This window comes from Impatiens glandulifera, chromosome 4 (genome assembly GCF_907164915.1).
Source record: "Impatiens glandulifera chromosome 4, dImpGla2.1, whole genome shotgun sequence".
NCBI lineage: Eukaryota > Viridiplantae > Streptophyta > Magnoliopsida > Ericales > Balsaminaceae > Impatiens > Impatiens glandulifera.
In genome coordinates, this window is record NC_061865.1 from 32,649,049 (window position 1) to 32,666,153 (window position 17,105).

The following is a 17,105-nucleotide window of genomic DNA, read 5'->3' on the forward strand; positions in this document are numbered from 1 at the left end:
GGGCCTAAGAAAATCGAATTAGCCCAATGCCATATCAAGGAAAGGTACCCATTGATCCTCTATATTTGCTGGTTGAAAAGCTTAAGATGATCCCTCTTTTCTCAAACATCCTTTGTTTCAACACCATGACTCAAAGAGATAGGTTGAATATGGAAAATTCAAATCCTATGATAAAAGACAAAATCATCATCCGAGATCTTATGCCTTATTATATTATATTGGAGATGGCTCACATGATGAATGACAAGTTAATGATTATATTGTTCGGGTTTGAGTCTAAAATAACTTACTACACTTTGCCTCTATATAGGCAATTTTGCCAAGATACGATGCCTCCCTTTAAAGGGAATGTCTTAACCATTGATAGAAACTTTAACTACATAATGTATCTTGCTCACATCAAGAAGTGGAAACGTGCGAAGGTAGTGAGTATACCCACAAAGAAGGGGAACCATTTGGAATATCCCCAAAAAGAGGCATATCAAACTTACAAGAAGAGAACGAAGACAAGTGACAAAGGGGAGACGAGTTGAGGAAGGTTTAGATTCATTTTATGATTATTTCTCTTATGTAATGTATTGAATGTAATTCCTTTACTTGTGTTTGCTAAAAATTATAGTGCAAAATATAATGTGAGGAAGAGGGTATGGTGAATGCTTGTAATTCTATTTTGTATGTTTGGACCCTAACCATTTACATTTTAATATACCTATCTTTTATAAAATAAAACCGAGTTGGAAGTAAATGTGCATCTCACCTTAAGAAACACGTACATGCATAAATGATAACAGGGGTTTTCACAAAGATCTTGAAGATCTCTAAAATCTTAGCCCCTTTTCTTTTTATTATTACAAGGCTCATCACGGCTTGTAGAGCTCGATATCCCAAAACAAGACGCTTCATAGCAAAAGGAATGGAAGAAGACAAATCCTAAACTAACAAAATTTCTTGAGGAGAGTTCTTACAACTGAAGGACCCCTTTGATGTGGTTACGAAGTAGTTAGATCTACTCATGACTAGTGTCCAAACTGTCCATGCACGCCTAAACCTAGAAACCTCCACTAATATCCCTAATATTCAAACCACCCTAAACATCCACGTTTATCTTAAACCTATTCAGAACCTTGGATTGAAGAGGAGATATCACTTTATGAGTAATAAAATGAGGAAGACTGGGGCTTTATTCGAGAGAAGAACGAATTAGATGAAATAGCAAAGGGTTAGTCTTAAATGGGACAACCAACAGAGAAACAGTACAATGACAGATTTAGGATAAATTCGAATGGTGACTCCTTTTAAAGTAGACAAAGGACAGAATGACAAGATTTCTCAGATGGAAGAGATGTAAAAAGAAATGAAAGTCCAGATCAATGTCTTGACTAAGGGAAAGAAGAAATATAGTTTTGGGAATTGGGATCACGCTCTAGATGCAAATGAGAAAGCATTCATTCCTGAATGTATAAAACTCCCGATATTGACTAAGTACATAGGAAAATCAAATCCGACATATTTTATGAACATGTACTGGAATAACATACTACCACTAAAACTTGGTATAGAGATAGTCCTTCAGACATTTCCTCGGTACTTGGAGGATATCGCCCTTTGATGGTATCTACATAATGATGTTGCACGATTCACCATGACAAAAGAGTTGGCATAAGCATTTGTTACTAGATTCAGTATATACCTCACTTATGACAAGCCAAAAGCGATTAAAGTATGTCAACTAGGGAAAATACGAAACAATCAAATCCTATTCCGATAGATAGAAATAGATTTCTTTCCAAACAGATATTTTGCCCAGTGAAGTTGAATAGATGTGAATGATATCTGCAATCTTGATAGTGAGTATAGTATGAGAATGTATGCTAAACACTATTTGGGGCTAGTAGATAATGTTAGAAAAATTAGATAGTTAATTAAATTAAGTAAATTAATTATCTAAAAGAACTTAATTAAATTCAAATTTATGTGTAGGTACATACTTTCAACCTGACCGGTCAAAACAAGCACAAACCGAAACTTCTTATTTATATTTTCGGAAATCCGGCTCGACTAAAATTCAGGACCGGTCAAGTTATGAACCGATATGCGTTCGGTCGGATCAAAATCCTAAGGCAACATACATTTCTTCACCGAACAGTTTAAATCAAAACAAAACCAAAGATATGGACATATTCTATGGGAATGTGCAGAGGAAGCTCTTCAAAGGTTCAGATTGCGTCATTTGTCTTTTGAAACAAGTATGCTGATTAGACTACTACAGGCAACTGACAAGTGAAAAGTTACCTGACTTGGCATAAATTCAGAAGTGACCTCGAAGGAGCAGGCAACCGTCAAATGTACAGTTTCCAAGTGTACAAACACAAAAACGTACAAGTTACCTGATTTGAGTCGGCACTACATGATACTTTGGGAAGCTTCCGCATTAAATGCATTGCTGATTAGTTTTGACCAACCATCGTAGAGAGAGAGAAATATGATCGTTGTCATATTTCCACTATAAAAGGAAGCTAAAGAGATGAAGAAAAAGGTTATTGTTCACCCTACTCTGGATTCTTGCTCTTTGCACGATCCTTTCACTCTTGAGAACATACCTTGAGAAATTTACAATGCTATTGAGTGATAAAAACAAACTGTTGAGTTCTAGGTATTTATATATTTGTAAAAGTGTATTACAATACTGTGTGAGAGTTGTAAAGTGAACATCGAGTAGTAAATAAGACTCGATTGTGTGGTGTATTGTGTTGTTGAATATTCCTTAGAGAATATCCTTCTCATTGTTTGAGAAGAAGGGTGACGTAGGAGTTTCATCTCTGAACATCCATAAAATCTTTGTCTTGTGTTCATTAATCATTTCCGGTCATTTAACTAACCGAACTGATTTTCCTTTATTCTAACCGACCTTTCACCATTCTTATTTCTATCTGATCCGTGTGTGTGTTGCTTCAGGCTGAAACAAATATTTCCCCCTTGAACTCGGTTCAAGAGTTTGTTACAGACTGTGTGGTGTTAAGATCGGTGTTAATTCCTAACCGGATTAGCGCCAACCATTGTGTGTGTGTAAAAGGTTTCCTTTAGCCGGACCCCGGTCGTCTATCGGCGATCTCGATCCTAACAGATATGATGTGTTACGGAGTTCATTTTGACAATGCAATAATCAAGAAGGCGAGAGAAAAGAAGGGGTACACGACTCCTAAACGAGGTGAAAGGCGAGACAATCGGAAACTAAAGGCGGTAGTTCCCTTTGTGGTGGATGCATGTGATGCATGCGATGTGTTGACAACAAACATCGATAGGGAAAATGACCAACAAGTTAAGGCCAAATCAATTTATACCTCTAAGATAGTTACTCCTCCTATGAGAACGTAATGAAACTACGATGATATAGGTACACCAATGTCCAAGGATTTTAAAGCATTGAAAGACAAGAACTTGATCCAGCTAATAGCACTAATACCAAGGAAGGTATTGTTAGGTAGATGGACAAAAATTTTGTGTGTTTTTCACTAGATGATGGGTCACGGGACTGATTTCTATTACGTGTTGAAAGACCAAATACAAGATCTCATTTACCAGAAGATGATTCCCAAACCAAAGACAATGACTAAACCTTTACCCAACTATGGATTACATATGTTGGAAATTAGTGAGGAAACGATTGACAACGATTACTTGTTAGGCCTGATTCAGAGTGAGGAACTAATAGTGGCAATGATAGATTTTTTGGAGGAAACCCACACACATAATGCAGTTGATGAAGAGGTTTATTTCTGGGAAGAGATTGCAAAAAGGACAATACAGATTGAATCGAAGATTGATGACAACTTTTGAGAAGTTGGAAAAGAGAAGGTTAGGAAAAGAGAAAATAACGTTTGAACTATGAAGGTCATGAAAAGAGAAAATGGGAGAAGAGGTCGATGTGACTACAAGAGGAATAAATTTCCAACCTAAGTTAATGAACACTATACTTATTGGGTAGTTGGCCCCTTCTGAGAATTTAGTCGAGAAAAAGATTGATGATCCAATAGCGGCTAATGCATGCAACAATTTGTTGAGACAGTGGAAGAAAACTAAGGCTAATATATCGATTTGAGAGTTGTTCATGTACTCAATTGATCATAACATACAATGTTGACAGAACTGACAAAGGATGATATATTCGTCAATACAACTCCTAAAGAATTAGTGGGCTTGATCATTTGTTTCATGAAAAAATAGAAGACGAGTTTCATTGATACATATTTTCCAAGATTTGGAGCAGGTCATGCAAAAGCGTTATACATTATGGTAAAGATGGAGGGCAAGACAATTCCATTGGCCCTTGTTGATAACGGTTCGACATTGAATATATGCCCATAGAGGAAACTTGAAAAGATTGGCATAAGGGAGATTCGATTGTCGCATTGGATTTGTGTGTACGTAGCATTGAGAGTACGAGAAAGGAAGTAATGGGAAATTTCAAGGAAATGATCAAGGTGTTAGGCGTGCCATTTGAGATTGACGTTTGTGTTATCGATATACAACCGTCATACAATGTCATTCTCAAGAGGATATGGCTACATAAGGCAAAGGTATTAGCTTCCACGTTACATTAGAAACTCAGATTTATGACCAATGGTTCTATGATTACAGTTGACGGGGATGTGTATTTTGTGAGTGGTGTCGGAACCTATCATGTATCTAACTAAGACGTCAAATTGAATGGTTTTGAAGTAAGTCCGATATTTGCATCATATATCGATCCTTCAGGTACTCTGAGTTTCTCTTGCTTTCGTTATTCAATTCAAAACATGATGTTTAAGATGCGATATTTTCTTGGGATGGGCTTGGGTCTTTATGGTACACGTATTGTCAATCCCATAGAGGAAATCTGAGAGAGGTATTCCATAAGTGGTTTAGGATATCTAAAGACAAAAGGCGAAATGGCTAGAAGAGGTAAGATCCGAAAGGCTCACATTCATATACCTCCCACATTGAACGAAAATGACATGATGTGTTGTGCTTTAGCTTTTCTCAACCCTTCATTAATCCTTTAACCCATAAACGTTTTCCCAGTTTTGAGATATTTTCCGATTGTCTTACCCAAATTAACCTTTTTCATTGCAAGGATAGGAAAGTATCTGAGAAGTGGTGGAGCAAGATAGCAAGGCTAATTCGAAGACTTGGAGGTTTGGAAAGGAAAGCTCGAGCTGAACAAGGTGAATCCTCAAGGCAGAAGACCGTTTGTATTACTTGAACTAGGAATCGAGAAGAGGGAGATCTAGTAATAAAGGAAATTGTATTTGAAAAAATCACTCACAAACTCTATCCCCCTCCCCCTTTTATAATTATGTTACTTCTCCCTCACATAATAATTCTAGCATGAGTAACGATGTAATAGACATTAGTGTTTTGTTTAATTAAGTGAATTTGAGTACACCTTTTTTTATGATAACTTTAACTTCGAAATAAAACATTATTTAAATAATAAACATGAAAGCATGTCGACAACTTAAAAACGATTTAGATTAACATAAACAATGAAGATGACCCTCAAATTGTTTTAATCGAACAATGCTTAAATTAACAAGAACATCATGATTTAATTGAATTATTCAAACTAAATAAAGAAATTTTGGTATGGTCGTATAGAGATATGCTAGGAGTCGTTCATAACGTTATTCAACATCATATATCTCTTTATTTGGATGCCAAGCCGGGTAAGAAAAAGTTTCGTCGAATGCGGGTTGATATTGTCAAGAAGTGAAAGAGGAAGTGAATAAACAATTAAAGGTAGTTTTCTGGAAGTTTTCGAGTATCCTAAGTGGGTGGAGAATGTGGTCCCATTTTCCAAAAAAGATGGGAAAATTCGGGTATGTGTAGACTATCGTGATCTCAACAAAGTAAGCATGAAGGATAGTTTTCCATTACCTCACTTAGACATATTGGTTGACCACGTCGCGGGAAATCAATGACTATCATTCATGGATGGATTCCTAGGATACAATCAAGTGTTGATGACACTAGAGGATAAAGATAAGACCACGTTCATCATAGAAGTGAAAACATTTTGTTATCGAGTCATGTCTTTCAGACTCAAGAATGCTGGTGCCACGAACCAAAGAGAAGTCACAATGATACTTCATGATATGATCCACAAAGAAGTGGAAGTGTACGTGGACGACATGATTGTCATGTCCTAAAAGCGAGAAGGGCACATTCAAAACCTTGATAACTTCATTTAAAGGATTAGAAAATACTAATTGTGCCTAAATCCTAAAAAGTGTACATTTAGGGTCACGGTTGGCAAGATGTTGTGTTTTATAATCACGCAATGAAGTATCGAGGTGGACCTTAGAAAGATCAAGGATATTATATCCATGCCACCACCTCAGAACGAAATGCAAGGGCGAGGCTTCTTGGGTTATATTTAGTATATCGATCAATTTATAAACAATAAGACCATGACTTGTGATCCATTATTCAAACTTCCCCCAAAAGATCAAAGGTTTGTATGTGATGACCCTTGTCAACATTCTTTTGAAGATAAAAGACTACCTCAAGTCTTCACTGATCCTTGCCACCGACACTGGGAGTTCCACTCATCTTATATTTAACAATTATCGAGATTGCAATGGGAAGTTTTCTAGCTCAAGAAAATGAGGACAAAGTGGAAGTAGCCATATATTACATAAGCAAGCGGATGATGAACTACGAGCTCAATAATTCATCACTCGAGAACGTGTGTTGGGCCTTAACATGGGTTACCAAACGATTAAGACATTATATGTAAGCTCATCCAATTAAGCTTGTATCAAGGCTAGACCTAATTAGTTTCTTATTCCAAAGTAAGCTATTTTCTAGAGGTTTGCTAAGTGGATGATGATGACCTCAGAATATGACATCACATACACAATTCAGAAATTGATCAATGGTAATGTAGTAGCAGACTTCCTAATAGATCAACCGATAGATGTTGAAGATGAAGAAGAGTAGATGATGGAGTGATGCACGTCAAGACAACATCGTGGAGACTCGTGTTTGACGGGGCTTCAAGAAAACAAGGATATAAAATTGGGACTCTCCTCATCGATCCAATGGGTACATACAACACGATATTCAATTAATCTTGATTATCCTATCATTAACAACGAGGCTGAGTACGAAGCATGCTTGTTAAGGTTAAAATTGGCTTATGAAAAAAGGGTTGATCTATTAGAAGTGGTCAGAGACTTAAATTTGGTCCTATCTCAAGCGAATGGTGATTAGAAAGTAAAAGTAGAAAATATGAAACTATATCACGATAATCTCATGAAATTGGTTTCCCAGTTTGAGAAGGTGGCATTCATGCGTGCACCGAGATGAGAAAATCAATTCGCCGATGTGTCAGCTACTTTGAATGTTATGACTAAAATTCTTGAGGGTGTCAAAACCAAACTCCTCAAGAATCAACATAAACTAAGGCAAGGGTTTGGAAAGAGATTTGTGGCCAACACCGAGATGTCGGCTAAGGCATGATTTAAGTCACTTCAACGCTACATCTAATATGAAGAATACCCAATTTACTTTCATAAAAAAGAGAAGAGGGCGTTGTGTCAATACTCAGCCAACTATGTGTTTATGACAGGAAAACTTTATCAACCATCATTTGATGGCTAGAACATGTTGTGCATAAATCAATCTGAGTCGACACGAATCATGAGTGAGGAACACGCTGGTGCATGTGGACCACATATGAATGGGATAGATTTGGCTAAGAAAATAATTAGTTTCATGTATTATTGGTAAAACATGAAGCAAGAGTGTGTAGCTTTTGTCAAGAATTGCCACTAATGTCAAATCTACATGAATTTGAAGCACACTCATGTGTCTTTGTTATATAACATGACACTTCTCCAAGATTTCACAAAAAAAACATGAATTCTTCATGGACTTTCTCCACGTAGGGTATTGACATCATCGGTAAAATCTATCACCATACCTTGAATAGTCTTGAGTTTATACTTGTCGTAATTAACTAGTTCATCAAATGGGTACAAGCAACATTATAAGAAGTTATGACATGTGAATAAATTAATATCAAATCATATAATCTCGCGATACTAAGTACCTCATTCAATGATTTCAGACAACGGATGTCTCTTTCAAGGGGAAGTACTCAAGGTGTTGGATGTGTTCAAAATTGAGCATCATAAGTCATCTCCATATAAATCCCAAACTAGAAAAGAAGTTGAAGCGGCTAATAAGAATGTTATCACGATCATCAAAGAGATGACCCATACATATAAAGATTGGCACGAGAAACTACCTTATGCCTTGTGGGGTTATCAAACGACTACCCGAATGTCTAAGGACGAAACACCATTCTCATTGGTCTATAGTATGGACATCGTGCAACCTATTAAGATTGAATTTCTCATGCTTAGAGTACTCCTCGAAATTCAAGTTATGGAAGAAGATTTTATGAAAGCCCGATACGATCAGTTGACTATAATTGAAGATTGACGATTGGAGTTCCTTTGTCATAATTTGATGTACCAAAATCAAATGGCACGTTCTTTGAACAATAAAATCAAACCTCGTAACCTTCAAGAAGGTGACTTAGTACTAAAGACGACTAGAGAATATAAATGTTTTTAAAATTGAGAGTCATTCAAAATGTGGAAGTAAATTTCAAAAAAAAAGACAAGAAAAACAAACAAAATGATTATGATAATAATAAGGTGAAATTCATCACAATAAAATCCTTGTTCCAAAACTAGCGGAATTACAAAAACAAATAGAAAAGAAAAAAATGAAAGAAAAAAAAACGATTGTTTGAACTACATTTTGACTTGATTCCTTGAAAAAGGATACGTAGGCTGTTATAAAAATTAAGTAAGTTAATTTGAAACCGGCTAGAGAACTTAATTAATCTCAATTTTCATGTACAGGTACAGATCAAGCCGCATCAGACCGGTTGAAGCACATTCCGCAATGATCCGGCTCCAAATGATACAGTCATGATCAAGAGGAACCCGTTTCAATATCCTAACTGGACCGACCAACAATAACCTTCCAATCCAGCCGGATCATATTACGAAAAGATCAACGGGAAACTTTGAAAAATGATGAAACCGAGAAGATGACGTAATATGATGAAATAGAGATTTCTCGGAAATATACAAGAAGATAAGATCCGGATCAGAAGCATGCAATAAAAACAATGATGATATGCTTATCTAAGATCCCAAACAAAATCTGAATCAGGCGGCCGATGCGTGCATGTTTACCATGTGTCCAAAATGCAAGCCGCTCACGTCATCAGAACCTGACCGGTGCATGCATGTCTTCCAAGTGTCCGAAATGACAAAACGTGCACGCAACCTCTGAACCGGATCGGCGTGACTTCAAATGACCAATCAAGCGGAGAGAGAAAATTATGACCGTTGTCATATTTTCTTTATAAATAGAGGCCAAGGGTGCCGAAGAAACATACACGTAAGATCATTTACGAAAAGATTATTCAAGAGAGAAGAAACAGAAAACGAACGATCTTACGCATAAAGATTGAAATTCTAAAAGCAGTTTGTGTATTGTGTGTGTATTTTACTATTGATTAAAAGTGTAGTGTATTACATCATAGTGAGTGGTGTAACCGACGACCTGTTACTCGTTCGGATTGTGGATTGTGGTTGTGTAATATTCCTTAGTGAATATTCTTCTCACTGTTTGAGAAGAAGGGGTGACGTAGGAGATTAAACTCCGAACATCCATAAAATCTTGTCTCGTGTCTTTTACTTGCATATTCCGGCTTACTCATTTAAACCTAACTGAAACATCTAAACCAAGATAACCAATACATTCCTAAATCAAACTGGTTCTCTCCTTAAACCGATATCTCCTAAATAACCTCCAAATCGAACTGTGTGTGTTGCTTCAAGTTGAAACAAATCATTTCTGCACTTGAACCCTATTCAAGAGGTTTGTGACAGCTTGTGTAGTGTTAAGAAGCGGTTTTAGTCTCTAACCGTACTATTACCAGTGTATGTTGTGTTGTCTAAGCGTTCACCCTTTGAAACAGGAACCCCGGTCCTCCAAGGGTGATCCCGATCCTAACAAGTGGTATCAGAGTAGGAATATTAACACTCAAGCAACAAAAGAAAATGGGATTGGGAAGCATGACCCACAACGACAAGCCACCTATTCTAAATAGTGAAGGATTTAGCGGCTGGAAGAATTAGATGTATCTAAATCTGATCATGCTCGATGATGAGATGAGCAAAGTTCTAAAGGAGGGTCCGATAAAGATCAACAAGGAGACGGAAGAATGGACGGCTACAGATCGAAGAAGAAACAACCTGGACAACCATTGCATGAGACATATCTTCAAAGCGATAGATGACAACACGTTCAACAAAATTTCGGATTGTCAAAATGCAAAGGAAGCCTGGGAAATGATCATTCAGATCCATAAAGGAAATGACAGAACTAAGGAGAACAAAATCTTGGTGGCAACTCAAAAATATATGAACATCAAGATGAAACCGGGAGAAAACATGAAAGTGTTCAGTGACCGGTTCACCAGTGTAGTTAATGAGCTACACACACTTGGAAAGAGATATGATCACCGGGAGATCATCATAAAAGCGTTAAGATCCTTACCGAGTGCATGGGACATCAAAACCATGGTGATGAGGGAATCAAGCAACCTCGGACAGATGAAGTTGCACGACGTGTTTGAGGATCTGAAAGCTTACGAATTCGAGATAAAGTCTCAGATCGATGATGATGCATTAACCTCAACCGCAACCAGAGCCTTGGTGACATCGGTGGAACTGGTGGTCCATGTAACAACCATTCTGGCTTCCATAAAAAATACTGACTAGATTAGTGAAGACGTGATGGCCATGCTAGCTTAGAAATTTGGGAAATTCATGAAGAAGAATCAACCATCGAACAACAATTTCAACTACAACTATGCCGATAAATCAAATGTAAGATATTTTAACTGTGACGGTTTTGGTCATTACAGGTCAAAATACAGGAACCAAGGAGAGACGACCAAAAACCGGGAAACAATTACCAGTGAAACAACTATCAAGGAAGCAACTACCACAGGAATGATTACCAACGAAACGACAACCAAGAAAACAACTATCAAAGGAACAACAATCAGCAAACCGGGGTAGGAAATGAAATCCAGAAGGCACTCATTGCATCTGAAGGTGGAAGTGATTAGGCTAACTCCGATACTGAGAACGAAGAAGAAAGAGTTACATGCTTCATGGCACATTAAGAAGAGGTATTTGACTTCTCATCCGATTAATTTACTAAAGAATATTTAGTTACTGCACTCAACGACATGGTCGCTGATTTTAGAAACTTGTCTACTTATATATCGACCCGGTAAAACTATGAAACCGGAGAGTCAAGTGGTACTGCTGGTGAGCCATGCGAAACCACGGTATATAAACCGGTTGGACTATCCTTAGAGAATGAGAAGCTCAAGGAGACAGTTCAACAGGTATCCGAATAAGATGCAAGAACCAGATATGTCACGGCTGCTTGGGAAAGATCCCGTGAAGCCGTAAATCAAATGTGTAACTATAAAAGACATCCTAAATGAAAATACGGTCTCGGTTACAAAAATGACAGATCCGATAACAAGACCTCTTCAAACGGGATGAAACTCACAAAAGACAATCTTCCTTTCATAAGATTTGTCAAGAGCTCTTCATCCGACACTGAGCCCAATTGACTCGGAGAAATTACTTCATCCTAAGAGAAGAAAAGCCAACCGGTCAGTGAACAGACAAACCGACACATATTCAAAAAGAACTAATATATCATCACCATTACGACAACATAAGGTACTATTCGGCAGACAAGAAACTGTCAAACCGGGTACCAGAAAATCAATTAAGACAATTACTGGAAAAGTGATATGACTTATTAAAGTTTGGATCCCAAAGGGACTAATCAACCACAGACCCAACTGAATATGGGTACCAGAAAGGTGTAAATATTTATTTGTTGCAGGTTAGGAGGAGCACACGGCTGGAGAACTTGGAGTGGTATTTGGACAGCGGATGTTCAAGACACATGACCGGCAACAGCGGACTCCTAGCCGATATTATCTATGAAACCGGAGCAATTATCACTTTTGGTGACAACTCAAAAGGTAGAACCGTGGGCAAGGGTAAGATTGTCCATGGTAACCTATCTATAACCAATGTGCTTTTAGTTGAAAACATGCATTTTAACTTGTTGAGTATAAATCAAATGTGTGATATAGGGTACACGATTGAATTTCACAATCATGCATGCATCGTGAAAAATCATCAAGGTAATACATTATTAACCGGAAATCGGATGGGAAACATTTACAAAGTTGATTGGAAAACTAAAATTGAAAATTCTGTTTGCATGATAGCTAGGAATGATTCGAACTGGCTTTGGCACAAGCGGCTAAACCATCTGAACTTCAAAACCTTAAACTTCATATGCTCGAAAGAATTGGTTCACGGTTTTCCAAACATCAAATTTTCTAAAGATAAAGTATGTGCTGCATGTCAAATGGGAAAACAAATAAAATCATTTTTCAAAAGTAATGGAAACTTTCAATACGAACGATATTTAGAATTATTGCATATGGATTTGTTTGGTTCGGTTAGAGTAACCAGTCTAGGAGGCATACAATATACCAAGGTAGTTATTGATGATTATTCTAGATTTACTTGGGTAACATTTTTGGAACTTAAAAGTCAAGCTACACCGAACCAGATAAAACTACTTTTGAGAATACAAAATGAGAAGTCTATTCGAATTGACCGAATCAGAAGTGATAGAGGAACCGAATTTACAAATAGTACTTTAACTACTTTTCTAAATGATTCTGGTATTAAGCACGAGTTGTCTAGTTCTAGAACACCTCAACAAAATGGCCTGATTGAGAGAAGAAACCGAACTCTCAAGGAAGCCGCAAGGTCAATGATAGCCAATTCGGGCGTTGCTCAAAAATTTTGGGCCAAAGCTATCAACACTGCTTGTTATACTCAAAATCGGTCTTTAATTACTAAACATTTTACTAAAACTCCTTTTGAAATATACCATGACAAAGTTCCTAATATCCGGTATCTTAGGATCTTTGGTTGTAAGTGTTATATTCACATCAACGGCAAAAGTTATTTGACCACATTTGATGCTAAATCCGATGAAGGAATAATGTTGGGATATTCAGCCGTAAGTAAAGCATATAGCGTTTATAACACTAGAACTTTAACGGTTGAAGAAACATCTCATGTTTTTTTTTATGAATCGGTTGAACGAAACACTGCATTACCCTTCGACCTTCACAATAGAATAGAAAAATTCAATATCTATTCTGATGATGAAGATGAGGTTCCGGTTTACATACGGTTTGTCAATGATCAAGCGGTTGATGCTGAACCTCAGCCTAATCAAGCTGCTTCACCGTAGAAAGTTGACGCTTTAGTTTCAACTAAAGAAATCGGTCGGCCTGACTTTGTTAAGCCTACCGATTAGTCTAATTTTGATCAGCCAACCGAACGCTTGGAAGACACGTCCCAGATAACCTTAGAAGGAATAAAAATCATCCTCTTGAACTAGTAATAGGTAACATCTCATCACCCGTCCGAACTACGCGACAAAATTTGGAACACTATGAAAACTCAGCTTTAATATCACAAATTGAGCCGAAAAAGGTGGATGAAGTTTTGCTAGATCCCGTTTGGATCTTAGTAATGCAAGAGGAATTAAACGAGTTTGAGAGAATTAAAGTCTAGTACTTAGTCCCTAGACTGAAACATAAATCGGTCATAGGAACAAGATGGGTATTCAGAAATAAACTCAATGAAGACGGTTTAATTACGAGGAATAAAGCCCGACTAGTGGCTCAAGGCTACAAACATGAAGAAGGCATTGATTTTGAAGAATCATTTGCTCATGTGGCTACACTTGAGGCCATTAAAATATTTTTGGCATTTGCGGCTTTCAAAAATTTCAATGTTTTTCAAATAGATGTTAAAAGTACTTTTCTAAACGGTAAAATAAATGTATGTTGATCAACCTCCAAGTTTTAAAAATCCAGAACACATGAATTATTTTTACCGATTAAACAAAGCTCTTTACGGTTTGAAATAGGCTCCGAGAGCTTGGTATGATACATTAACCGCATTCTTATTTGATCACAAATTTACAGTAGACTCGGTTGATAAAACCTTTTTCAAATTTGAGAAAAAGGAACACATATTACTCGTCTAAATATATGTTGATGATATCATTTTCGGATCAACCGATCCAAAATTATGTGATAAATTTTCAAAAATGATGACTGCCAAATTTCAAGTGAGTATGCTGGAAGAATTAAGTTTCTTCCTAGGTCTTCATGTCAAACAGATCGAAACTGAAACCTTTATAAGCCAGCCAAAATACACAGCCGAACTGTTAAAGAAATTTGGAATGGACACATGTGTTGAGGCGGATACACCGATGAGCTCATCCATGAAGTTAGATAAAGATAAGTATGGTCAAGTAGTAGACATAACAACATATCGAGGAATCATCGGTTCACTACTTTACCTAACAACCAGTCGACCAGACATCCTGTTCGCAGTCGGAGTATGCAGGAGATTTCAAGCCTTGGGATTAAAGGAACCCAAGACTTGGGATTATGGTATCCAAAAGATTCCAGTTTTAATTTAAAAGTTATTCTGATGCAGACTACGCAAGCTGCAAGATCGACCGAAAGAATACAAGTGGGACTTGTCAGTTTCTGGGAGACCGGCTGGTCTCATGGTACATCAAAAAGCGGACCTCAGTTGCAACTTCAACCGCAGAGGCGGAGTACCTAGCTGCCGGAAGCTGCTGTGCACAACTCCTCTAGATCCAACAACAACTTAGAGATTTCGGTGTAACCGCCGAAGAATCTCCTATCTTCTTTGACAACACAAACGCAATAGCGATCACATACAATCCGATGTTGCACTCAGGAACTAAACACATTGACATAAGACATCATTTCATCCGGGAGCATGTGCAGCAAAAACACATCCGACTGGAATATGTCTCAACTGAACAGCAAATGGCTGATATCTTCACCAAACCGCTACAGGAAGCTATGTTTTCTTACTTCAGAAATATTTTAGGTCTTACTGATAGTAAACAACTCATTCCATAACATTAATGCATGTTTTCAAACATCATCATGAAAAACCGGGGTATGAACTCAGGGAGAAGCTTTCATTTCTCAAGTCGTACCTCAATAGGAAATTAAACAATCAAGGATGCTAACCGGAATGATATCTCCGGTTAAGCCTGACAAATTCATACTACCAAATCACATGTATTTATATTGAGCAGTTCAAATGACTTGGTAAAATAGATAGTTTAATTCAAAGCTGAACAAATGTCGATTCGGTTCGATATTTCTTCACACCGGAATAAGATATTTCTATAAAACAAGTCATGGAAAACCAACAAATAAAATGCATCATGGTTTCGGTAAATTGAAAATTTTCAGCTAACTTGGGACGGTTGACCGTGCTTCCATGCATAACTTGAAAATGGAACCTATAAATCATAAAACAATCTACCTCAATCGAGATGACGACACGTGTCCATCATCAAGAGAGGAAGACTAACAATTTGTCCATATATTTATTTTCATCATGAAAATCTTTAGTCATCATTACTATTGCATTGGAACTAAACATTGTATGCCTAAACCTAGAACCAAGTGACAGTTCAGTTCCTTAACCTTCAAGTAACCGCCCACTATATAAACTGAAAGTTAAATCATTATTCATCCCTTCTCTATCTCTCTAGAAATTCCAAAAAGCAAATTTGAATATCTATTCTCTCTCGATCATCTTCATCATCTTCATCTACTACCATGGGACGAGATAACCCTCTTTTCACATACATCTTGCAGGTCGACTTCAAGGACATCGACGAGAATGGAACAAGTGAATATAAGGCCCTAATCGGATCCTTGAGGGAGTCTGGGCTGGAAACGTATCTTTCTGGTCCATTTGTTCTTCATCATACGTTCTGGAATTCCTCAACTAGGCAAGTCTGACGAAGAGAACCATCACCGCCACAGTGAGCGTACTACCTTTGAAATTACTGAGGAGCTATTTGCTGAAGCCCTTGGTTTACCAACCGTCGGAAGGGATTTCCGAACCAGTCTATCAGAAGCTTACTCTGAGGTGGTTCGGCTAGCACTTTCAAAAGATACGAGTGACTCGGTGGATCACACTAGCCGGAAGAATACTTTGAAACCAAAGTTCTGGTGGCTTCTTGATATCGTCTCCAAATCTCTACAGGGAAAAGGAGGAATCTTTGATAATATGATCTGCCTGAAGCTAGAAATAATGATGGCTATAGTCCGCGGTGACAAGATTGATTGGGGTTGCGTCCTATTCGAACAATTATTCGAAGTAGTTGCCAAGACAAAGGATCGGGTTCAAGCTTACGTCATGCCGATCGGAAAAATCCTTCAACACCTAAAAATCCGAATAAGTGAAGGTATACCTCTCTCTAACTACAAAATCATTAATGCTGAGAGTGTACAGACCCGGGTTGTTAAACCGGCAAAGGAAAAAGCTCCAAGGACTAGGCGTTCTAAGGAAGTCGAACCGGCTGCACCGGAAGGTGCAGACCTTAAAGAAGTCGAGCCAAAGTGTAAGGGCAAGGCGAAAGAAACTAAAGTATCGAAAGAGAAGATAGGGAGAGTCAAGTCTGTGGCAAAGAAAGGCAAGAAGCCGGCTAAGAAGAAAGCGAATAGCAAGACAAATGATGCTGAGAAAACACCTTTCGAGCGATCCCATCAGTCATTTGATTCTCTATACCAACCCACTCCAATAAGGGTTAATATTCCATTTCCCGTCTCCTCAACAATCTATCCGTCTGATAAGGTTAGTACTCACTCCGTCCACTCTAAATCTGTTCAGAATGTTATAGAGAAAGTGATACAAGATGTCACTCGTGCTAATGAGGACGTGGTGACAAGTGTTATTAAAGAAGCTATTTAGGCTGGTGCAACTGACCAAACCAAGGATAATCTTGTCAAAGAAACGGCCAACAGTGAAACCGTAATCCCTCCGGTGCGAGAGGGA